The sequence below is a fragment of the Myotis yumanensis genome, unplaced genomic scaffold, assembly GCF_028538775.1.
Source record: "Myotis yumanensis isolate MYYU_CA2020_CCGP unplaced genomic scaffold, mMyoYum1.0.hap1 SCAF_2, whole genome shotgun sequence".
Taxonomy (NCBI): Eukaryota; Metazoa; Chordata; class Mammalia; order Chiroptera; family Vespertilionidae; genus Myotis; species Myotis yumanensis.
In genome coordinates, this window is record NW_027223753.1 from 212,862,740 (window position 1) to 212,889,314 (window position 26,575).

A 26,575-nucleotide genomic window follows, 5' to 3' on the forward strand; every position below is an offset into this window, starting at 1 on the left:
TTCCATCCTCATATATCTGGCCCCCTTTACCCTTCTCTACCTCCCGCCACCCCCCTTCCTTCCAGTAACCACCACACGTTTATGTGTCTATGAGTTTTTGGTTTTTGCTTTCAGATTTAGATCCCACATATGAGTGACATCAGATGGTTTCTGATGTTTTTCGTCTGACTTATCTCCCTTAGCGTGATATTCTCAAGATCCATTTGTGTTGGGGCAAATGGCAGTCTTTCATCTTCTCTTATGGGCTGAGTAGCAGTCCATTAAACATAAGTACCACATTTTAAATTTGAAAACATTTATTCATAAAGACACGTGTACCTCTATGTTAATTGCAGCATTATTTATGTTGGTCATGACACGAAGACAGCCATGTACCTCTTCAGCCCGGCTGATTTCACCCCATCCTGTGCCCAGAGCAGGGAGCTGAGGACCAGGGCATGGGCACAGCCTAGAGGTGTGAAGGCAGGAGATGGAGAAGGGGCCCTGGGAGAGGGGGGCAGAGCTGGTACAGGTCTCTCTCCCCAGGGTCCTACAGTTCTGGAAAAGAACTTGCCACAACCCTAGTTCTACTCTGGACATTTCCACCCACCTGCATGAAATGTTTCCCAGCTTCCCCGCAACCCCTCGCCCAGTTTACTGCTTGTCAGAGCACTGCCGACTGCCATCAATCAGTTACAGTCTTTGAACATTCCGCTGTGCTGTTCCCAGAACACGGGTGTACCTGGAAGTGGTGAGTTTCAACAGACGCCCGTGCCCTCGGGTTAACGAAGTACGACCCATAGCTCTGCTCTCCAATTACTGCCATTGAATCCTCACAGCAAGAGCCTGCAATTTTATCATCATTGCAACACAAGTTCCTTGTAATTACAGCTGTATACAGCAGAGCAGATAGCCCCACATTAGGACATTTCGGAGGATTCTGGTTCAATGTGTCTGTGGGCTAGCTTTGATGGTGGTGTGATGGTGTTTTGTTTTGTTTTGTTTTTGTTCTCCCAGAACAAAGCAGACTCATTCTTTGATTTTGTTTTTCAGCAGGAGTAAGGCAAATTGTAGGCACTTTTACCAGGTTCCTTAACCGCCCCGTTCTTTTTTATCTCTCTTTTCATAACATGTGGCTGAGTATTGTGAAAGGAGGTCAAAGCGGAAAGCCTTGTGCTAGTCTCTTTCTAGGCAACAGAAACACATCTGGAACCCTCACCTCCAAAGCAGGCAGGACCTAGAATCGGAGTGGGGGTCCTTCCTCAGCACTGGAGCCAGTTCTTCCGATGAAACAGTCGCTCTTGCCCAGGTGGCAGAGCTGCCAGACTTACCAAAGAAAATGACAGGAAGTCCAGTTAAATTTAATGTTCAGGTAACAATGAAAATTGTGGCATAAGTCTGTCCAAAATATTACACGAGATACTAAAAAAAAAATGACTTGTTTATCTAAAGGTTAAATTTAACAGAGCATCCTGTATTTTACCTGCCAGGCAGAGATGCCCAAACCTAAACCAAGAATTCCATGGAAGATCTGCTCTCTGTGTTCAGTTCTTGAAGTGTCTAAATGGACTTCAATAATAATGATCAGAAATACAATTTCATTGAGTCTTTGCTTTAATGGACTAGGTCCTTATACTAACTACTTTCCCTGACTCGATCATTCATCCCTACAGCTCCTTACCAGGTAGGTACTATTGTTACTACCTTTTCACAGAGAAGGAAAAAGAAGGTGTAGAAAGGTTAAGTCCATTGCTCTGGACTCTGAGCCATCCCCCTAAATCTGGTATGCAATCCTTCCCTCTATATATTTACTCCTTTCCCCCAAAGTCATTGCCATTGAGAATAACCAAGAGAGAGAGAGAGCCAGCGATACACACACACACCCAGCCTCTGCAATTATTTATTTCCTAGTCCAGATTTAAAGATACAGAAGCCACCTGCTAGCAGACATTGGACTAGTTCCATCAGCAGCTCTCATTGTTTCTGCAAAGTTTCTGTTGAGAAATCAGCTGACAGTCGTATGGGTACTCCCTTGTAGGTAACTAACTGCTTTTCTCTTGCTGCTTTTAAGATTCTCTCTGGGTCTTTAACCTTTGGCATTGTAATTATGATGTGCCTTGGTGTGGGCCTCTTTGGGTTCCTCTTTTCATTGATTCCCCCACACAGTGTTCAGTGTCCAGAAGATGCTCATTAAGTGCCTCCTGCATGAACTGGGAAAGAACTTGAAAATGGAAAGGACTCAAGGTCATCTGAAACAGTGGCCCAGGTTGACTTTTGTTGTCAGAGTAAAAGGGATTTTCCCTTTAAGTATATATAGAATAAGTTCTTTCTAGAACAAAAGATCTAATATCTCCCCAAGAGACTGTCAACATCTCACTGTGGGAAATGGGCCTCTGTGATACATTCCCAGCATGGTAGGCTTTTGATGGAAATGGTTGCTGAATTTCCCCAGGGCAAACAGAATGTAGGGAAGAGGGAAGAGGATGTAAGAGCAAGAAACTGTGGGTGTGGGCCATCATCATGGTGGAAACCTCCGAGGCACCTACCTCAACTAGACAGGGGGAGGTGGAGACAACTAGAAAAGGCCTCAGCCCAATTTTTTTAAATGGCCCAATGGGAGACAGTAAGACCTAGGCGACATATGAAGAATCAGATGACCCCATAGTACTCAGCCAATGAGGAACCAGAGGAGGGACTGAATAAATAGGCTGTGTTCGCTACCCCAGGTGTGCCTGCACAACCGGATGGGAAACCGTTCTGGAGGATTTATTAAAAGTCTCGTTTTCGCCATACTTCTGTCTGCAAGTCTGTTATTTGAATTCAGACAGGTGAGCACTTCTCACATCACCATGTGTAAGGGAACCGGGAAGCTGGTCCCCAGACCATGAAGCAGGAACAGGTGGTGTCTGTGCTGTAAAGGAGCGGCCCAAGCACAGCATTAGGGCCTCGGTGGCTCATTTGAGGGTCTGCGTGTGGTCCTTCCCGGTGGCAGCTGCCTGACCTCAGCTGTGCTGAGCTATGGCCCTTGCACCTGCCTTCTCACCCAGGGAAGGCATTCTGGGGACTCCCTGCCTTCTTAACCAAACCCCTGGGGTGGCTCCACCCGCTTTGTGTGAGCAAGGGCCAGAGGTGACAAGAGAGGGGACTGGCTGTATCAACTGCTAACAACCCCAGCCAGCTCTCTGAGATCCCCATGCTGGAGGAAGGGGCCCAGCTGCCTCCCAATGCTGGAGGCACCCCACCACCAGGAACTCAGCGGAGACGTAGTGCAAGGGGCCCGCAGTAATAAAGAAAACCAAGCCTTGAAGATCAGCATGTCTTTAATTTACAGTCTCACACATTCTGCATACTCTGCTGGCTCCCCCTCAACCCCTGCCCATTCCTCCAGCCAGGCTCTATCCCTGTTCACCTCCCACTCCTGTGGCTTGAGGCTCTTTCTCATGGTGTTCTTATGAAAGGGGCACAGAGAGCCCATGGTTACCATAGTTACCAAGCCAGAGGCCAGCACAGGTTCACCTATTGGAGACATTGCTCCACAGATGGTCCTAGCTTGTGTCAGTCTGTGGCCTCAGGAAATGTGGCAGATCCCAGGCTTCCTTCCCTCCCTTGTAAGGCCCCACACTCAATACCAAACCTCTGGGGGTGCCCCCTTTCCCCCCCCCCACCCCCCCCACGATCTGTGTCTTAACAAGCCTTTCAGGCAATTTTGCTGCCCATTAAAGGTGAAAACCACTGGATTACAAGATAACCAGTCATAATATCCTTATCACTTGATGACCATCAGAAGCGTATCATGTTGATCAGTGGGAGAACCCTTGAGAAAGAATCACTGCCCTGACGATGACAAGGGAGGCAGGACGAGCTCCTTTGCTCACTTCTCTTCAAGGCCAGCCATCCCTCTGCATATTAAGCAGACCAGACGACAGCATCAGCCACTGTCTCCTTTTTGGATTAATTAAGATTCATGACCCTTGAGGATAGTGGACTCCAACCTAAGAGGGCTTATATGAAAAGGATAATACATCGCAATGAAGTGGGACTTATCCAAAGACTGCAGACTGGTTTAATATTTAAAAAAAACAACAATGTAATTCATCATATTAACAAACTAAAAAAATAAAAAGCATATGATCATCTCAATAATTGCAGAAAATGCATTTGACAAACTATAACATTCATTCCTGATTTTTAAAAAAATCTTTGCAAACTATGAACAAAGAGAACTTCCTCAACATGACAGGTCATTTATGCAGAAAAGTTATGAGAACTAATAAGTGAATTTAGTAAGATTGCAGAATATAAGAATAATATATTAATGGCGATTGCATTTCTGTATACTAGCAATGAACAATAAGGAATACTTAGGAATAAATATTATAAAAAATATGAATAACCTCTACACTAAAAGCTAAAAACAATGATGACTAAAACTAAAGACATAAATAAATGGGAAGATAAGCCTCTTTATTCAAGATTACTAAAATATAAATTTTTCCCAAATTGGTTGATGGAGTCAATGCAATCCAAATCAAAATCCTTTTTTTGTAGTAATTGATAAACAGGTCCTGAAATTCATGTGTTAATGCAAAGAACTTAGAATAGTCAAAACAACATGGTAAAAGAATAAAGTCAGAGGACTAACATTACTGATTTCAAGAATTATTATAAAACTATAGTAATCAAAGCCAATGTGGTATTTGGGTAAAGACAGACAAATAAAACAATAGAACAGAATAGAGAATCCAGAATCAGACCCACATATAGGGAATATAACAACAACAGTAGAATCCTATATAATAAAAGGGCTAATATGCAAATAGACCGAACAGTGGAATAACCAGAACAACCAACCAACCAACCTGTCGCTATGATGTGTGCTGACCACTAGAGGTCGTGTGTAGAACATGGTGGGCATTGGCCGTGGCGGGATGGCAGAGCAGGTGAGCGGGGGTGCCAGACCAAGGCAAGGCCCAGTAGCTGTCATGGGGTGAGCCTCTGATGGTTACTGAAAATTCTTTGCTCCCTAATGCCGTGGTCCCACCCAGCACTCACACCCACTGCCAGCACAGGCCCCACTCACACCCACAGCCGGCGCCGGAGCCACCACTCACACCTGCTGCCAGTGCCCAGCACCGGTCCTGATCACTTGGCGCCATCAGTGGGTGCAAGCTGCAGCTGCTGGCCCTGATCACCCTTGAGGGCTTCTCCACCTCTCCCTGCTCCTGAGGGGCAATCGGGGCAGCAGCCGCCACTCGCACCCACTGACAGCGCCGGCCCCAATCACTCAGCGCCATCAGCGGGTGCGAGCAATTCTGGTGCTGTCAGCATGTGGGAGCAGAGGTGGCGGGAGCGGGGCTGTCGGCAGACAGGGGACCGGGGGCCGCAATGGGAGGGGCCAGGTGGGGGTATGGAGGATAGGCCGAGACCTGCCCCTGGGCCTACTGTAGCCTCACAGCCCACAGTCCTTTCAAGATGCACTAATTCATGCACTGGACCCCTAGTCTATATATATATATATATATATATATATATATATATATATAATAGCCTAAGCCACCATCCGACCATCCAACCGGTAGCTATGACATGCAATGACCACCAGGGGGCAGACGCTCAATGCAGGAGCTGCCAAGCTGCGGTGACTTGGCAGCTATGGTTCTCTGGTGACACACCAGGAACCAGAGAGGAGGGAGCCCAATTCCAGGGTGTGTCACCTGAGAACTGCCCTCTCGCAATCTGGGACCCTTCAGAGGATGTCAGAGAGCCAGTTTCGGCCCAATCCCCGCAGGTCAGGCCAAGGGACCCCACCGGTGCACAAATCTGTGCACCTGGCCTCTAATATAGGGAATGTAACAACAATAATCTCCTAGAATTTTGTCATTAAAAATGCTTCCCATACAGTGAAGTAGACATTTGCCACCATGTATTATTTGTTTATTCTGTGCTACAAATTCAGCTAAGGGCTTGAACATGCTAAAAAAATTATCTGTTTTAATCTATGAAACACATTTTGCAAATGAGTGTACTGGAATCAGAGATATGAGTGCACTTGTCGGAGTCACCCAACTGCAGTGGTAAAGCTTGGATCTGATTATAAGATCTACGTTTTTACCACCTGTGGAAGGAGGTGAACCACATTTAGAGACCAACTTAATAAGCATGGCATCTACCCTGTTGATCAGGCCCCTGCCTCACTCTTCAGTGTCACCATGTTGGAATGGTTCATACACATGCAGGTAGGAGTTCCCCGTTCTCAAAGACTGAACAGGGGTGGGCCAGGTGAGTGCTCACTTCCCACTGGGCCCACATGCAGCCTGGGTGCAGAATTGCATCTAGAAATCCACCCAGCTGGTTTCATCCCCTGGATGTTTATCCTCCTGGCCTCCCATACATTTTAGTGATCCCGTTGCCAGCAGAAACGCAGGCAGCCTAAACCATGAACCTCTCTGCCCTTCTCTACCTTCACCGGGGTATCTGGCCTAAGGCCAGGGTTCTGACCTCTCTGAGCACCACCGAAGCCGATGATCTGGAACAGAAAAGGTGTGGTTGGCTGCCTTTCTCAACAAACCAGCACGCCAGCCTGCAGTTTATAACACCCAGTAATGAGGACTAATGACAAATTGTCTCTCACACATGACCTTGGGGGATAAAGTATCTAATCACATCTAGGCTGATGATGCCAATTGGCATTTCGGAGTCCCCTTCTGTTTCCTGAACCAAAGCCCGTCTCTAGTTTGTAAGCAGGAGCAATGATTAATGTCTTCTATGAACACTTGCATGTCAAAATCCATCTACTGACTGAGGGGGCTCTCTGCAGAAGACACTTGTCATTGTAAAATATACTTCCCAGAATCTTGGCTCCAAAGGCAGCTATATGTTATGCAGAGAAATTGAAGAGCATGAATAAAATGTTTACAGAGGAGAAGATAAAAAGAGGGACATATCCTGTGTTAATATCCTGGTCATTGGGCATTATCACCTGCTGTTGTATATGAGTTATCTCCAGATAATCAAAACTTCCTCCTCTAGCATCAGAATTAATTTAAATAATTGAGCTCTTTTAATGGAAATTATTCTAAAGAGCACAGCATGGTTTCCTTCTATCTAAAAAGAGAACAATGAACATGATTTCACATTTTCTTGATGGGCCATGGTTATTTAATACAGTACATTCAATAAGTACAATGCCGCTTTGCTATCAGCAGTATTTCTGCTGTCGGTGGGTATTCTCCCCAGACCTCACTTGTTCGCACTTGCTCTGAGCTACAAGTTTAAATAATCACATTTGTTAGGATTGTGTGTGAAGTAAAGGTCAACGAGGAATACATAGTAAAATGTGTTATTTTAGCACCCAATGCTTTGGGAATATTATTTTCCATATTAAAGGCCTTTATTTGTGCACTTAGGCTTGGGTTCTAGAAAGCCAGGTGTATGGAAGGAATGTTTCCACCAAATAAATGAAATGTAGGGAATACAACAACAACAATAACCTAGAAATCTATAATAATAAAAGCGTAATATGCCAATTAGACCGACGTCCTTCTGGATGACCTTCCGGATGAAGCCAGGGCTGCGAGGGAAGCCCGGGTCCTGGGTGCCTGCTGGTGGCTGGAGGGAAGCCAGGGTCCCAGGTGCCAGAGGGAAGCCGGTGCCGGCGGCCAGGGGAAGGAAGGCCTACTCTTGCATGAATTTTGTGCATTGAGCCTCTAGTTTATAATAATAACGCTTTGTATGCAGTGGTTTTTCTAATTCTCAAAACTAAGCCTTGAGGCAAGTCAGTGACTCTTTAAAGTGGCCCTTCACAGTGGAGTATGGGAACTCTGACCCAATGCCCGGGTGTTTATAAGAAGCCAACGCCTTGTAAATCATGAAATTCCAGATTCGTATTGAACAGAACAAGTTTTCAGAGACTGTCCTGAATTTGGTGTCCATTTGGGTCAATCTCTACACCTTTGCATCTGTTGCATCTATATTCATTGTAGTTTGCAATGAGAAATTTATGTAAGGAAGAGGCAAAGCTATTAGCACACCTAGGAACCCTCAGATGAATTATATTTATCATATTCAGTATACTTATGATGATAAGTTTCTCTTATGATACCTCACACCTTGTTTTGTAATAATTTACATGCTGACCAGGTGATTCATTAACCCAACAACACTCCACTGCTCTAAATAAACATAACTGTATGCAGGGTGGGCAAACTGTATCCCTGTTTTTATAAATAAAGTTTTATTAGAACACAGACACACTCATTGATTTACCTATTAGCTATGATTATATTTGCCCTATGAAGTAACAGAAGTAGACTATAGGGCCCACAATGGCCAAAATATTTACTATCTAGCCCTTTAAGAAAAATGTTCCCAACTCCAGATTTATGTTAAATCATGATAATATTTTCCATGCTGACATTTGAAACATATGGTCTGAAATATCAAGGTACTCCCATGATAATACTTCATTTACTCAGCAAATATTTATGGAATGTGTCCTATAGGTCAGGCACAAGACGGGGAGCAGTGATGAAGAAAGTAAACCAAGCCCTTGCCCTTCAAGACAGACACCAGTCACATAATCAAAGATCAAAGTAAAATTACAACTCTGGTAAGTTTCACAGAACAAAATAATATACATTTGGAGTTTATCGCCAGGAATTGGTTTAGACCACTGTGCAGGCAGGCTGGATTCTCTCAGAATGGAGGGCAGGAAGGGCAGACAGGAACTGGTCACGGGGCCCTTGTTGCAGCGGAGTTCACAGGCGGAATTTCTTCTTTCAGGTAAGGCTCGGCTCTGCACCTGCAGTCTTTCAGTCAGGCCCACCCAGATCATCTAGGAAAATCTCCTTTACTTAAAGTCAGCTGATTATGAACCTTAATCACATGTGTGAAATATCTTCCCAACAACACTTAGATTAGTCTTGATTGAATAAATAGGAACTTAACCTAGTCAGCTGGACACATCAGAAGACTATCACAGTGCTAAATATTGCATTTTGCTTTACTTTTACAGAGATGTTTATGTTTTCAACAGCTTTATCAAGGAATAATTTACATACAATAAAATCCACCCATTTTAATTTTTTCCAGTTTTATTGAGATACTAGAGGCCCAGTGCACAAAATTCATGCACTCAGCAGGATGGGGTGGGAGGGAGTCCCTCAGCCCGGCCTGAACCCTCTCACAGTCCAGGGGGATGTCTGACTGACAGCTTAGGCCCGCTCCCCGTCAGCCCGGCTCAGGGCTCCCCTATGGGAGCGCACTGACCACCATGGGGCAGCTCCTGCATTGAGCGTATGCCCTCTAGTGGTCAGTGCACATCATAGCTACCAGTCATTCTGCCATTTGGTCAATTTGCATATTTGCCTTTTATTATATAGGATAATTGAAAGATAACATTGTGTTAATTTAAGGTATAGAATAATAATTTGATATTTGTATATATTGCAGAATGGTTACCACAACATGTCTAGTTAGCATTCATCCCCTCACATAATTACCAGTACATTTTTTTCCTTGTGATGAGAACTTTTAAGATATTTTACAAGTTACCTATTTTAAGTGTGCAGGTTGATGAGATTTTATTAATATACTAGAGGACCCATGCATGAAATTCATGCAAGAATAGGCCTTCCTTCCCCCAGCTGCCAGCACCGGCTTCCCTCTGGCACCTGGGACCAGGCTTCCCTCTGGCCACTGGCAGGCACCCAGGACCTCGGCTCCCTTGCAGCCCCATCTTTGTCCGGAAGGTCGTCCAGTCTAATTAGCATATTATGCTTTTATTATTATAGATACGTATGTATGTGTATGTGTGCATGTGTGTGCAGATATCACCACAGTCAATGGTTAAAACATTTTTATGCCCCAGAAAGTTCTCTTGAGTCATCTTTGGGGGTGGTCATTATTCTGCCAACCACATATAGTGTATTGGATTAAATGATTTTGAGATTTTAAACCTACCTTGCATTCCTGAGATCAAATCCAGTCAGCCCTGGTGTATCATCATTTTTTATATACTATTGGATTCAACTGCCTAAAATTTTGTTTAAAACTTTTACATCTATATTCATGAAGGATATTAATCTCCAGTTTTCTTATGATTTCTTTGTCTGGCTTTGGTATCAGAGCAATGCTGGCCACATAAAATGAGTTCAGAATTAACTCTTTCCTCCTCTCTTTGTTGAAAGAGAACTAGTAACCTTTCTTCCCCTTAATGTTTGCTCAAACTCACATTGATTATTTTTTGTAGGGATATTTAAAATTACTAATTCAATTATTTTGTTTTATATAGAAATATTTAAATAATCTGTTTTTCCTTGAGATATCAAGATAGTATGTATTTTTAAAGGAATTTATCCATTTCATATAAGTGGTCAAATTTGTTAAGATAAAATTGTTCATAATATACTTTTATCATTCTTTTTTTTTTTTAATTTTAATAATTTTTATTTCTTAAAGTATTACAAAGAGTATTACATATGTCTCATTTTTTCCCCCCCTTGACATTCCCCCAGCCCCTGCCCCCCGCCCCCCCCCGCCCCGTGTCTTGTGTCCATTGGTTAATCTTATATGCATGCATATAAGTCCTTCAGTTGGTCTCTTAATCCCCCCCCCAACCCTCCCCAGGCTTCCCACTGAAGTTTAACATTCTGTTCAATGTTGCTCTGCTTCTGTATCTACCTCTGTTCATCAGTCCACACTGGTCCCCTTTATTTGTCCCAACCTCACTGGAGTAGTCTCAACCTCACCAGGGCCGTCTGAGCCTCACCAGGGCCGTTTCAACCTCACCGGGGCCGTCCCTACCTCACGGGGGCCGTTTCAACCTCACCGGGGTCGTCCCTACCACACTGGGGCCGTTTCAACCTGACCGGGGTTGTCCCTACCACACCGGGGCCGTTTCGACCTGACCAGGGTCGTCCCTACCTCACGGGGGCCGTTTCAACCACACCGGGGTCGTCCCTACCTCACGGGGGCCGTTTCAACCTCACCGGGGTTGTCCCTACCACACCGGGGCTGTATCAACCTGACCGGGGTTGTCCCTACCACACCGGGGCCGTTTCGACCTGACTGGGGTCGTCCCTACCTCACGGGGGCTGTTTCAACCTCACCGGGGTCGTCCCTACCACACCGGGGCCGTTTCGACCTGACCAGGGTCGTCCCTACCTCACGGGGGCCGTTTCAACCTCACCGGAGTCTTCCCTACCACACCGGGGCTGTTTCAACCTGACTGGGGTCGTCCCTACCTCACGGGGGCCGTTTCAACCTCACCGGGGTCGTCCCTACCACACCGGGGCCGTTTCAACCTGACCGGGGTTGTCCCTACCACACCGGGGCCGTTTCGACCTGACCAGGGTCGTCCCTACCTCACGGGGGCCGTTTCAACCTCACCGGGGTCGTCCCTACCACACCGGGGCCGTTTCGACCTGGCTGGGGTCGTCCCTACCTCACGGGGGCTGTTTCAACCTCACCGGGATCGTCTATGAGGTTTGTATCATCCAGGTACTAATAATATGTGAATTTTCTCTTTTTTTCTTCATCAGTGAGTTAAAGGTTTTTCTTTTTTTTTTTTTTTCTTTTCTTTTTTTTTAAAAAAAAATATATATTTTATTGATTTTTTACAGAGAGGAAGGGAGAGAGATAGAGAGTTAGAAACATCGATAAGAGAGAAACATCGATCAGCTGCCTCCTGCACATCTCCTACTGGGGATGTGCCCGCAACCCAGGTACATGCCCTTGACCGGAATCGAACCTGGGACCTTTCAGTCCGCAGGCCGAAGCTCTATCCACTGAGCTAAACAGGTTTCGGCGGTTTTTCTATCTGATTAATATTTTAAGAACTAGCCTTGATCCCAACCGGTATGGCCCTGTGGCTGAGTTTCGACCTATGAACCAGGAGGTAATGGTTCAATTCATGGTCAGGGCACATGCCCAGGTTGCGGGCTCCATCCCCAGTGTGGGGCATTCAGGACGCAGCTGATCAATGTTTCTCTCATGATTGATGTTTCTATCTCTCTCTTTTCCTCTCCCTTCCTCTCTGAAATCAATAAAAATATATTCTTTAAAAAATAACTAGCCTTGATATATTGATTTTTCTCTACTGTTTATTCATTCTCTATGTCATTGATCCATTCTGACGTTTTTTCTTTTCTGCTCAGATTTTTTTTTTAATTTGGTCATCCAGTTCCAGCTTCTTAAGGTGAAAACTTCAAGCACCCATTTTGTATCTTTTTTTTTTAATTCGCACCAGAGGATATGTTTTTATTGATTTTGAGAGAGAGAGGAAGAAACATCAATTAGTGTCTCTCACAGGGGATCAAACCTGAAACCTTTCAGTATATGGGACAACACTCTAACCAACTGAGCCACCTGGCCAGGGCTCAGACCTTCTTTTCTAAAGCTACAGTTTCTCTCTAAGATCTACTTGAGCTGCAGCCCACACATTTTGTTATGTTATGTTTACATATTCACTTATATTATTATTTCCACATACTTGGGGCTTTCCCAGATCGCTCTGTCTCTCCTTGATTTCTAACTTACATGATGATCAAAGACTATACCCTGTATAACTGAAATATTTTTAAATTGGAGGGAGGGGGGCTTGTATTATGAATGAGCACATGGTCTACTCTGGTGAATGCTCTATGTGCTTAAAAGAATGTATATTCTGCTCTTGTTTGGTGAAGCATTCCATAGTTGTCACTAAGATTAAGTAGGTTTATAATGTTGTTAAAGTGGTCAATATCCTACTGATTTTCTGTCTGCATGGCCCATCAGTTACTGATGGAGGAATCATGAAATTTTCAACAATAACTGTCGTTTGCCTATTTCTCCTTTCCATTCTGTCAGTATTTGCTTCATGTTTTTTGTAACTCATTGTCAGATTCATTTATGATAGTTGTATTTTCCCACTATATTGAACCTTTTATCATGATAAATGTCCCTTTTTGTCTCAAGAAATACTTCTTATATTAAAGTCTATTTTGTCTGATACGCACACTCAAGCCCTCTTGTGTTTCTGTTTGTATAGTATACTTTTCCTTTTTTTATGTGCAACCAATTTGTACCTTTGAATTTAAAGTGCTTCTTTTATTGGCAGCACATAGGTGGACCTTGATTTTTTTTACTCAGTTTGAAAATATCTACCTTTTGATCACAATGTTTTGTGCATTCATATTTAACTAGAGGCCCAGTGCACGAAATTTGTGCATGGGGGTGGGGCGGTCCCTCAGCCCGACCTGCACCATCTCCAATCTGGGAGCCCTCAGGGGATATCCTACTGACAGCTTAGACCCTCTCCCCATGGTTCTCTGCTCTCTGCGGACCTGCCTGCTTGACGCCACCACAGGCCCTGGTGTCTGCTCTCTGCAGGGGCCTGCTTGCCCCTCAGTGCCGTGGCAAGGGGCAAGCTGGGCCCAGTTCTGTGCTCACCACAGGGGACTGCTTGCCCCTTGCCCTCACGGTGAGGGTTTAAAGGACTAGGGGACTCTGGTGGTGCAGAGGGGACTGGGCGCCGCCATCTTGTGGCTATGGGCGCCACCATCTTTTGTCACAAAGTGACAGTCAATTTGCATATTCCATCCTTATTAGATAGGATGATTATTGTATAGTTAAATTCAGTTCTGCCACTATGCCAATAGTTTTTGTTTCTTTTTTCTTTATTGCCCTGTTCTTCTTTTACTACTTTCTTTTGTGTTAAATATTTCTTAGTATACAATTTTTCCAGTGACATCTTAGTTATATTTCTTTGCCTTTTTTATTTTCAGTTGTCAACCTCCTGATTAAAATATTCATCTTTAACATATCACATCTTTTTCAAATTTATATTAACCTACTCCAAATAGAATATAGAAACTTTGAGCAAGTATATTGGCTTGAACAGTGACCCCATGTTATTATAGTCATATGTATTACACAATCAGGAAGAAACCCTCTTGCAGTTTGAAAAATTCCCTTATCTGAGGTCACTAGGTTGATTTCCAGATGGGTTTTGCCAAGGAAAAATAGCTCCCCATCCATGGTAAACACCTGTTTCCTTAGTGACAAGAGACCCTTTAAAAGGACCTTCCTAATAATGGCTGATTAAGTTATTTTCCAAGAACTTTGGTTCTCCATAATTAAAGGGAAAGAAATGGTGTGACCTATTATTCAAGTTAAAAATATAATATTATAACAACACCTAAGATTGCTTGATGAATTGCAGTCAATTGCTTGGGAATTTTCTTACGTGTGTGTGTGTGTGTGTGTGTGTGTGTGTGTGTGTGTGTGTGTGTTTTAACTGTTGCTTTTTATAATTACCTAGAAAACAGAACTGCTTAAAAGCACATCCTTCAAGTATATATTTTCATCCTAAAACCCTATGAATACTTTAGTAGATCAATTAATAATTCTAGCCCTTTGCTGTTCTGACAGAATTTATTATTATAGGTAAAGGAACAGTGTATGACTTGTTTCATTTCAAGGAAATACCCCATGTCTGGCAACCCAGTGGTTGATGGCTTGCACTGTTTCAAATCATAACATGCAGCCTGGCCGTGAAGGGAAAAGTCATCAATCAGAAGAGAAATCCGAGTGTGGAGAGATCATTTCATGCTTCCTGGGGGAGTTGAACAGTCAGGACCGGTGGCGCCATGACAGTGACAATCTGGAGCCTGAGTCTTTGACTGTGGTGCCATTGCAGCAAGTCACCCCTGTGACCTCGTCCTAGTCTCTGGGCTCTTGCAACTCAGGGATGAGCCCGTCATTTATTGATGTGACCCCAAGTTCACCGGGCACGTCACTCCCTACCAATTTATTTCATATCCTACTTGGCTCAGAACAGTTACCTAAAAGAGTGGAGCTCCTCTTTCCTTTTTGCTTTCCCTCAGTTCAACATGCTCCAAAATTATTTTCTTTTAGTAAGGAATTCTCATTTGTCTGAATTTATGTGTTAATAGTTCTAGTTTGAATACCCTTTGGGGTCCATCCTGCTCTGAGTTAAGCAGTGGGGTCACATAAAAGAACCAGGAGATGTACCCTATTGCTCTCCATTCTCAAGTGTAAGGGCTGACAAATATATAAACAAACAAATAACAATGCACATTTCTGAAGACTGCTTTATTATGAGAAAAGGTCTAGCTGCTTTTGTAGCTGCATGAATTCAATGTTCCCAAACATTCAACATTGCCAATATTGCTCTAATAGAATTCATTACCTAGTGTCTCCTGGTATTTGTAACCCTCTTTGTCTACTGAGTGAGTCATTTCATAATTAAGAATTGATTTGTCCACGATTCCTTCTGTTCCTACTGAAATAATTAGGTTATCTAGGGTTCCCAGAATTCACTAATAACAAAGAAGCCAAAATAAAACAAATAAATCATACACACCTACATCGAAATAATAATGCTTTGAAAGCCAGAACCTAAACTTCCATTCTATTATAAGCCTCAGGAATGGAGTGATGATTGATATTTTGACTTGCAGGGATCTGACTGGTGATGGCATCGCTGAGAATCAAATAAATGCTTCCTCCTGATGGTATTGTACTGCCTATAAAATCAGAAACACTCTGATCTGGAGGCTGCGTCTAATCCTAACTCAACCTCCCTTCATGGCATTCACAGCCTCTTGTCTAGTTCCCAGACTGAGTCAGCTCTAGACCCAAAGCCCCATGATGGAGGAGATGGCGGTCAGGTCTTTGAGGAAGAGCTCTGTGGTGTGGCCACAGACATCGAACAGGGAAGTGCATGGAGCTCTGGACAGTTCCTGTAGGAGAATCACGGAACAGACTCCTAGGCTTGAGATGGGAAGGCATGCCCTCTTCTGCTCACAGCAATTTTCCGTCTGAAAAGCAACTCCCTGCTTGATTTGGGGTTCCAGTAAAGACAGATGCCCACCATGGGTCACCGAGTAGCCATGCAACTCAAATCATTTCTCATTAACTGGGTGTGATCTGACCCAGGGAATCATCCAAATGGATGGATTCTGCTGGTTTTCCCTGGGCTCACTGGGCATGCTGGGATTCACTGGGGCTGACTATTGGTGGAACAGTGTAGCATGTATATGCATATGATGGGTCCTGTCAGGTCTGGAAAGTATGAGAAATCAGCCCAAGCAAATGGCCAAGACTTCGCTGGTCGTTGAAACCACTCTTCTTGTCATCAACACACACCTATTTTAGATGGCTTAAAAAGTGAAGTAATTTGCCCAAGCTTGCTTAAATTTCTAAAGGCTGTAGTATTGTCTTGTTACCCCCATTAAATATTGGTGGGGGGAGGGGAAATCCATCCTGATATTATTTTATTATCTTGTATCATTTTTCCCTCCTGAATTATATTCATTTGAAAAGCATCATATAATTCTGTGGGAAATAAGTTTGCGCCTTTCATATTCGTAGGACGATAAATAACCTGTCTGATGCATGATGGGACAGACTGAGAGGATAGGAAATAGGACAAGGAGCGAGCCGATGGGGGTCCAAGTCAAGAACATAGTTTCAAGGAGAGGAAAAATGGCTCATGGTGGGAGGAGGCAAAGCTAAGAAATAAGCTAAACATGTAAGAGTTGGGGTCAAGGGCTTTGACCTGGTCAGAAAGTGCTCCCAGCCCACAAGTTGGAAAGTGGGAATGAATCAACATGTTTATGTGATACAGGTAGCCTGGGGGTGTTCGCAGGGGTCAGAGAAAGTCTCATGGAAATTGAAAAGGGACAAGCTAAACTCTAAGATGAGTTCCAAGTTCTGTAGCCTGCAGATCTAGCATCTTGACACTGTCTGTTTTACCAGTATTCTCTTTCCTGTCTCTGGGCAGGTCTTGAGTCAGCAGATAAATACAAGTCATGACAACAACAAGGGGACTGCGGCTGCCAGTGTGACCTGTGCTTTGTTTGCCATGAGCTATTACTTCCGTGAATGCCTGTGTCAGACTGCAGCATCGCTAAACTTTCCAGGCCGACGCTTCTTTCCTTGTGGGCTCTGGGACTTTTACTGACTCTATCTTTCATTTCTTCCACTTTAGTGCTAAACAAAGAGAACATGGGAGGAAAGAGCTACCTAAATAAAGCACTGAGTGTTGAGAATCACTACAGCAAATCAAAGTGGACCCATTATCAATGGTTCCTCAAGTCTCCTATGAGCGGACGAATAGATACTCACTGAAAACAAAGAGAGAACCAAACTTTCTTCTGTTGCAATTAGAGGGTTAATAATACTTACTGAGCACTCACAGTCCTCTCAACCCCTTTCCTGTCAGCCTGAAGGAGAAACAGTTGATGCAGAACCTTGGGTTCCTGATGTCCCTGTTCCTGAGTCAGAGTACCAGACATGGGTGGAAATAGATGCTGGGTACCAACAGACCATGTCTAGCATAGCATCCTCTCAGCCACAGTGACTGATTCAGGGATGGGGCTTGTTGACCAATCAGAAACAAGAAAAAGCATTTTCTTATGTTATTAGTACTTTAAGAGGAACTTGAACTAGATTGATAAAAATATGGAGCTTGCCCTGACCAGTTTGGCTCAGTGGATGGAGCGTCGGCCTGCGGACTCAAGGGTCCCAGGTTCGATTCTGGTCAAGGGCATGTACCTTGGTTGCAGGCACATCCCCAGTGGGGAGTGTCCAGGAGGCGGCTGATTGATGTTTCTCTCTCATCGATGTTTCTGGCTCTCTGACCCTCTCCCTTCCTCTCTGTAAAAATTCAATAAAATATTTTTTTTAATGGAGCTGCTTGAAAACACACAATCCTGGGTTTACTTATTCATAAGAATCACAAGGGTCATCCTACATAATCCTATCTAATAATAGACAAACATGGTAATTAACCATACCTCTGACACGCTTCCCATTGGCTAATCAGGGCAATATGCAAATTAACTGCCAACCCAGATGGTGGCCGGCAGCCAGGCAGCTGAAGCAAACAGGAGGCTTGCTTGCTCCAGTGACGGAGGAAGCCAAGGTTCCCTGCCTGCCACTGCCCAGCTCTGAGCTGCACTCTAAGAAACAATGTTGCAATTATAGAAGCTAAACAAACCCCAGAAACCTGCTTTCAGCCAACCGGGCCTCAGAGCTGGAGCTGCAACAGTGTTTCAATTATAGAAGCCAAACAAACCCAGATACCTGCTTTCAGCAGCTGAGGTCTCAGAGCTGGAGCTGAGCCTCAGAGCTAAAGCCGGCTCTCAGTTCTAATGACAGCCATAGAAGGTAAATAAATCCCAGAATAAAAAAAAAGAAAGAAAAAAAGGAGAGGTTTGGAGCTTCAGTCACCCGCCAGCCTGAAAATGACCCTCAGCCTCTCACCCAGACTGGCCAGGCACCCCATTGGGGACCCCCACCCTGAAGGGGGTGTGACCAGCTGCAAACAGCCATCATCCCCTCATCCAGGCTGGCCAGGCACCCAAGCGGGACCCCACCCTGATCCGGGACACCCTTCAGGGCAAACCAGTGGGCCCCCACCCGTGCACCAGGCCTCTATCCTATATAGTAAAAGGGTAATATGCAAACTGACCCTAACAGCAGAAGGACTGGAAATGACTGGTCACTATGACACGCACTGACCACCAGGGGGCAGACGCTCAATGCAGGAGCTGCCCTCTGGTGGTCAGGGCGTTCTCACATGGGAGGAACTCTGCTCAGCCACAAGCCAGGCTGATGGCTGCCAGTACAGCGGTGGTGGTGGGAGCCTCTCCTGCCTCCTCAGCAGTGCTAAGGATGTCCAACTGCAGTTTAGGCCTGCTCCCCGCTGGCAAGTGGACATCCCCTGAGGGCTGCCGGGCTGCCAGAGGGATGTCTGATTGCCATCTTAGGCCCGATCCCCCGGGGAGCAGGCCTAAGCCAGCAGGTGGTCATCCCCTGAGGGGTCCCAGACTGCAAGAGGGCATAGGCTGGGCTGAGGGACCCCCCCCCCCCCCCCCCGCCGCCAAGTGCACAAATTTTTGTGCACCGGGCCTCTAGTCCTATATAATAAAAGGCTAATATGCAAATTGTCCCCTTGACCAGGAGTTTGACTGGGATTTTGACCAGTGGGTGGGGCCAGCATGCCAACCACCCGCAGCCCCTCCCCCCAGGCTGGCCTGGCCTGATCAGCCCCAATTGGGGAGGGGTGGCCAGACCCCACCTGTGCACGAATTCGTGCATCAGGCCTCTAGTCCACTAATAAGTAGCTGGCATCTATGAAGCAGTTATTCTCTATCAGACCCTGTGCTCTGCTTTGCACATGAACTATGTCACAAATATGGCAACAGGAACCCTATGCACAGAGAATGTTATCACCCCCATTTTCAGTAGGCAGGGAGATGGGTCCCCAAGAGCCCTCTTCAGGAAAGGACGTGGCCTAGCTGCTGGAAGACTAAGTAGACATCCTTTAGCCATCAAATGCAGGCTATTTTGACTCAGTACAGAACTCTAATGGTTCCTCATAACTCCAGAGCTCCCCATGGGATCGGCCAAGATTGGTGTCAGTCCTGCGCCCCCCTCTACCCACTCACACTTCTCTTTCCTCCCCTTCCATAAAGGTGGGTCCCGTGGACATAACATCCCTTAGAAATGTCCCCCAAGCACCTCCAGCACAGTGAACCCCATATCCGTGTCTACTTTCCTACGAACCCTGCAACACCACGTTACAGATAAAATGATAAAGCAGGGGACCCCTGGCTAACCTCACCACTTGGCATGGATCCTGGGGGCTGAGACGGCTGAAGTATCAGAATCTTGCTAGGACCACCAAGGCTGATCTGGAAGTTGGGACTGGACTCTGCACTGGACTCTAGGAAAGAAGGCTGGTAAGACCCCAAGGGGAGCCCGGGAAGCCTGGCAATGCTGGGCTGGAGCTCCACCTCGCCTGAAAGCGAACAAGGTCCGGTCCGTTGGCGACTGCTTGGTGTGCAGGTGACGGTAGGACATGGCGCACGGACAGTGGCAGTAGCCACAGGAGAAACTTTATCTCAGTCTCTCCGATTCAAAGCCTCTGCTAAGGATGCCAGGGAAAAACAGAGGATCTGGGCATCTTAGCGAATGATGAGCTGCAGAGAGAGATTCCAAGGGCATCTCCTTCATGTTGGCCTTCTGTTTCTGTTGTGCAGACTCCATGTTAACTAACATCGTTTCCAGTAAGAGGCACAGGAAGAGTAATTCACACGATTGCTTGCAATCATCACCTCCTGTGCGATCTTTTGAAAAATTGCATTTGGAACGATTATGATTTTTTAATTGCATTTTAAAGGATTCCTTAGGGGTCGCGCTGATTCAACCGGGTGATGCCTACTGAACAATGATCAAACAAAACATTCTCTGAGACCAAGTTGTCAAATGAGGCTTCAGATTGCCCTCATTTACCAAGTCATGGACCACAAATAAAAATGTATCATTTTGAAATGTTAATTAGCATATAATTTAAGATTAGTAGGACTAGTGAGCAGAATTCTAAAGGAAGGAACATGTGTAGGAGATAAAACTGTATCAAAAAAAAGGAAGCACTAACTGAGTCACTGGAGAATAACAATGCGGAAGATCAGCACTAAAATGCCCAGCGTGCTAAGAACCTTTCTTAGCAACAGTAATTACTTGTTTATATCTGGAGATATTTATTAAGAGGGTTTCTCCAAATTTGTAATCAAATCCAAAGAGGAAATACAATAGCTTTTTATAGATAGTCCCTAAACATGAAACACAGATGAGAACCATCCATCCCGTGGGACATGGAGCCGTGGAATAGAATAATTTTTATATTTCTCTTTCTTGATGCTCTTTTTTTATTATTGATTTCAGAGACAGGAAGGGAGAGGGAGAGAGAGATAGAAACATCAATGATGAGAGAGAATCATTGATTGGCTGCCTACTGCACGTCCCACACTGGGGATCAAGCCTGAAACCTGGGCATGTGCCCTGACTTGGAATCAAACCGTGACCTCCTGGTTCATAGGTTGATGCTCAACCACTGAGCAACACCAGCTGGGCTCTTTCTTTATATTCTTAAATATGTCCTTTTATCATTAAAATATTTAAAAATTATACATCCATCTCAGCATCTTAAAGATGTTGTTTTCTGTGTTGGGTTTTTTTGGTTTTGATTTTTGGTGGGGAGAGGTGGGTGGAGACAGTGAAATGGAAGAGGAGCTGGGTCTCCACAGCAGCCTACGGTCTTAACTGTAAAATAAGTAGATAGAAGTAAAGACAAGGCAGAGACCAGAGACGGCACCCACCTTAGTTCTGGTGTGGGCCCGCCCACAGCCCGGCCAGAGCTGCACGTGAGCAGAGGAGATAGATTGGATTGTAAATTGCCACAATCAATGATGGAGAAAAATGAGATGACCCACAACAAATGATACCCAATTGAGGTAATTCGGTTTGTCAATTGTGCTACTAATAAGCCTCCATTACAGTTTGATGTGTGAGGGGGAATCCAGCTTCATCTATAAGAGGATCAATCAATCCTAAAAGCCACCGTCTGTATCAGCTTTAAAGCACTAACCGACGCAGAGACGGGAGGACTAAAGGCTTGGGAGCCCCCACCCCGACCCCTGGCCTTTACCTGAAGTCATAAACAGATACGTGAGTGAGATGCCAGACGTGCTGAGCACCGTTAGCTGAGAGACCGGGCTCTAGGGAGCTAAGGGAACTGAATATGTTTGCCTGGCTGGCCTGGCTCTCAGAGGTCTGGCGACTCCTGGTTCCAGCCATGCCCATCACTGTCTGCGCTCCGTGGGGAATAGATGGATTCCGTTAAGCCGGTTGCTCTTGTCTGTGCCGTGTTGAAGTGATCCATCTCCTCTAACACAAGCTCCTGCAGAGCCCAGGAAGAGCTGCAGCCACAACCCTGGCAGCTGCTTCCAGTTAGGGGGCTTTTCCAAGTGTTCACAGGAGACACGTGCGTTGTTACGCTCTCTCCGCTTACTTACTTAGTCTGATGTGTTGTAAGAAAGAAACTCTGTGAAGTCCTTCTGCAGGTAGGAACCTATGTAATCAAATGTTTACTAATCTGCCAGGGTTCTTGTCCCAGCATCAAGAAGGGTTCAGGAATCTGGAAAAGGCTGTGCTTAGATGACATAGGAATCCAGAGACTAATAAAGAGTCCAGAGACGAGATATAATTGTGAAAGGCATTGGAGGTCAGAGGACCTTCAGCTAAAGGAACTGAAGACTCCCTTCTTGTCTAGGACCCTTGCTTTTATTAACACAATTTGTCCTAAGGCAAGGTGGAGATAATACACTTCAAAGGGTAAGGTTTCAAAGGGTACAGAAGCATTGTCAGTTTGGGGAATAGCCTGCGGCTGTTCAGGTGTTTGGCCAGTAGGAGGCAATAACATGTAGATTAAGATGCCCTTTAACTGTCTGGCAGCCACAATCAGTTTATTATTCAGGTTTGGGGAAATGCCTTTAGCCATTCCCAACAGGTGACTACATGTGTGATTCAACCCTGTTGCGTCCCCAAGTCTCATCAACCTTTTGATGAAACTCTTGAAATGATGGCCTGCTGGAATTGGTCTCCCGCACTAATCTTCGGTGGAAATGTTTAGCAGCCTCACAGAGCAAACAGGATGCTCTTTAGACAAGCAGCCGGTGTGCGTCGTTCCTTTAACGCTCAAGGGGCTGTTTCCCCCCAGTCCTGCCTCTGGCATCCTTACCCTGGGATCCCACAGTCACGTGGAGCGTAGTTGTTCTTGGTTTCTCTTTATCTCCGACACAATCACTAGCTCCAGCGAGCACCACGGAGCACAGGAGTCGCAGATTCCACACACTGCTCTCTCCTGCGCCTGTGCTGTGTGAGTCAGACGTAGAAGCAAGCGGGAGCACAGCCACTCGGAGGAAGATCAACAACAACACGAGCGCCAGGCTGTGTGTGTGGCTGATTTGTACACAACTGACGATGATGATTGAGGGAGACACCTCTCCACACCAAAGCCATCCTTCTAGGGCAGGCAGCACTCTGGAGGGGCTGGGGGCTGTGTGGGATGCATGGATGTCGGATAAAATCATCTCGGAAATAAGAGGTCTCCATCGGCCCTCCCTATGGAATGGGGCCGCCTTCTTGGAGAGGCAGATTCTGTGTCTTGTGGAGAGAAAGCACCTTATAAACTGGCACGGGAACAGCCAGTCGTTGAAAGGGCCATGGCAAAACTACGGGCCAACGGCACTCAGTGCTCAGACCCTGGAATCGGCAACCCATGGACCCCCCCCCCCCCCCCCCCCCCAGAAAGACGGCCTAACACAGTGCACTGGCAGAGGAGAAGCCAGCTGTGGAGGGGCTTTGGCAATGTGTGGGTATTGTTTGTGGTGACCCTAAGAAAAAGGGCGGGTGCAGAAGGGAGCTCGGAGAGGTGCTTCCTGGAAACCCACGCCAGGCCAGTTAAAAACCAAAGGCGGGAAGCCCAGCGGCTGTCACTCGGTGGTTGAGCATCGACCTATGAACCAGGAGGTTGCGGTTCGATTCCCAGCGATTCTCTCTCATCACTGATGTTTCCATCTCTCTCTCCGTCTACCTTCCTCACTGAAGTCAATATATAAATATATATATTTATTTAATTAGAGGGAGTAGTAGGCCTTGTCCACGGCTGGACAAAATCAATTTTTAAGGCAATCTGGATTATTTGTGAAAAAGGCCATAGTGTCTTTGTCTCCAACACCACCAGAGACATCAGGATGGGGAGCTGGAGCAGCGGGCTGAGTCCTGGGGGGCACCTGAAGCCCTGGGCGTGGCGCTCCCCTCCCAGCCTCTCGCTGCGCCCCCTTCTGGCCACGCGGACAGCGCGCGCTCCAGCTCCTGTTCCCCGGGCTGACTCCATTTCAGCCGAGAGGGAGCCGGCGACGGGACGCTCTTTTTCCTGGTGTCACACAACCTTACAGAAGGAGCCCCTCCGACCAGCGATAAAAGCTGATCCCCGAGCTTCGGCTCTTTCCTGCTCTCCAGACTCTTCTCTGGAAATGACTGACTTAGTGACATGGGGGTAAAGGTGGGGACCGAGTGGCTAAACCCAAAGGTTCCCCCCGCCCCCGACGTTTCCAGTTTCCTGTTGGGGGTGGAGGGGTTGGCAAGGTGGTCCCCGCGCCAGCTCGGGTTTGGAGAGGGGTCGGTGTAGTGCCACCCCCTCCCACCGACCACGAAGGTGAGGATGGGCGGCGGGAGGGCGTGTCGGTCTCAGGCTCCATCCCTTCCGCCCCCGCCCCGCCCGCCCCGCCTCTCCGGGAGGCCCTGTGCAGCCGCGGTTCTCCAGCAGGTGGCGCTGCGCTCGCTCTCATCCCGCGGCCGCGTCGGTTCCTGCGCCGGCGGCAGCGGGGCGCAGCCGGAGGCTGGAATTGAGTAGCGTCCCCTGGATCTGCGGCTTTCATGACGTCTCGCTGCGTGGTCCAGCACTTTTCCTCCAGCCGCGGGTTTTTTTTTCCGCCCCTCTTGCCTTTCCCCTCTTCCCTCCACCCGGGCTCCCTCCCCCGCCTCTGCCCAAGCGCACACCCCCGCCCCGCCCCTGGCCCCCGCGCTCAGCCCCGCTCTCCGCTCGCGGCCGGAGGGAGCCAGCGAGCCGGCCGCACCTGGCCGGAGAGGGCGGGCGGCGGGCGGCCGGCGGGATCCGCGGGACCCGGGAAGCCAGACCCGGAGCCGGATGCGCCGCGAGGAGGATGGAGTCTCTTGACAGCCTCCGGGGGCTGCTGTGACCTTTGACCATCTGATTCCAGATTTTTTTCCTGCTCTTCTTTTTATTCCCTCCCCTCGCCATCCATCCATCGTGCAGTCAATGACTGACTCTCGCTCCGTTCCGAGAGAGGAGACCATGATTGAGTGAAGCCACCCTGTCTGCAACCAGGTAAGCGGTGCGTGGACTTGCTCGAAGGCGAGGCGCTGGCATCCATGTGGGCAGGACGCTCCGTGCCCCGGGTCCCCTCTCCCCATCCCCAGGCGCCGCTGCCGCTGCGGACACCTCTGCGCGAGGAGCAGAAACGAGATGCCCAAGTCAGGGGAAGGGAGAAGCCGTTACATAACTAACAGAAGGGAAATCTGCTTCACACGGTTTTCATGAGCAACTGAAAACTCCCGGAGGGGCGGGTGGAGAGGAGGGTCTGCATGCCCGGCGCGGAGAAACCCAGTCCGTTCCTGCGGGCATTTCACAGCCTCGCACAGCCGGGGCCAAGAAGGGAGGCGCGGATTCACTGACAGGGGTGCCGGCATGTACCGTTGGGGAAAGCCCATTGTCTTTGTGGAAAGCTGTATCCTGGTGAGAGAGAGAGAGAGAGAGAGAGAGAGAGAGAGAGAGAATGAATGAGGAGGAGGAAAAAGAAAAGTGAGGGGTGGGGGAGAAACGGGCAGAGGATGGAAACAATAACTCCCAACTGTTTCCCATCAGCATAACCAGAGGTGTGATATGACGGCTACAAGCTCTCTCTAAAAGTCAATGAATTATGGGGGGGGGGGGGGCGCCTGCAGATCAAATGAGATGTCATGGCATTTAGGGAGTTGGGTGAGTCCGCCGCCTGCTCTCTCCTGGGTATGTTTTTATTTGCAGGGAGACTTGGAGGTTGGGTTCGTTTGGACAGACATGGCGTTAGGATTCCCAAACCCCAAGAAGCCTGGGGGCGATCCACAGGTACATCTCTTGTGTCAGGCTCAGCATGGAGAGACTCGGGGAGGAGGCGTATTTTAATAGGAACAGCCACACAGAAACCGGGTGAGGTTCATGGAGAACCAGAATACCAGAATTTTCCAAAGAATCCCGCCTCCACTCCTATAAAAGGAAGGGGTGGGGAGAACCTCGTGTTGGGGAGCTGGAGATTTATTGTATGTTTGGAGTGTCTCCTGCCTGCTTTTACCCAAAGTCAGGCGGTCCGAGGGAGCCCCCACAAAACAGGGTGCAATGCCAACCACATCCCTGCCAGCACCTTTACCCGCCTGCCTTTCCCCTGCTGAAACCCGGAGCTCCGGGTGCCCAGGAGCTGCTGAGAGGAGAGGGGGGCTTGCTACAGTCCAGGCTGAGCTAACTAAGCTTCGCCCATTTTGCCTGGAGAGAGAGCTCGAGTCTCCATGGCGACTCAGGTGGGAGGGGAGAAGGCAGCTCCAGTCACCAAAAAAAAAAAAAAAAGATTGGACAAAACTTTCCCAGCTCCAGGCAAAGAAGTAAACCAGCCGCGTGCCCTGCGGAGGGTCCTAGGGCACCGGCTCTTCCTAGCTTCCTTGCTGGCGACCCTCGAGGGGGCACCTGGAACCCAGCCGGTGCCCAGCGAACCTCCCAACGTGGCCCGGAGGCTGAGATGGTCAGGGCCCCGGTTCCGGTTTCAGCACCAAGGCCAGAGCACAGTGCCCGGTCCCACCTCCCGGGCTGCAGCCCCAGCCAGGGAAGTGTTAGCTCCTTAGGTGGAGCGCAGTCACTTTCTCCAAAGGACTGACTCCCTTGCCCGGGCAGAATCAGAAGAGCTGATCCTCTACGGGATTGCGTGGGACAGAGAGGCTGCAAATCATCCATTTCACGCATGGCGGTGCATCAGAGTAGCTATTCAAAACCAAGAACCCTGATACAGCCAGAGATCCGAGATGAACTGAGAATGAGAAAGATCCGGTCCTTAAGGGAGAAAAGGGACACAGGCACACACACGCGCGCACACACAGGCGCACACATGCACACACACGCACACACCAAAGATCAGTC

At 47.2% G+C, this 26,575-nt stretch overlaps 1 protein-coding gene across 3 annotated transcripts in view; it reads left to right on the plus strand.

Annotated features, from left to right (window-relative positions):
* The first annotated feature begins 24,280 nt into the window (after positions 1–24,280).
* The window catches only part of KCNJ6 (potassium inwardly rectifying channel subfamily J member 6), a 172,282-nt gene continuing 169,987 nt past the window's right edge, over positions 24,281–26,575 (plus strand). For all 3 annotated transcript variants that reach the window (XR_011470344.1, XM_070407197.1, XM_070407198.1), the window contains exon 1: positions 24,281–24,742. The gene's annotated coding sequence lies outside the window, so the exon portion shown is untranslated. The remainder of the gene's footprint in view (positions 24,743–26,575) is intronic.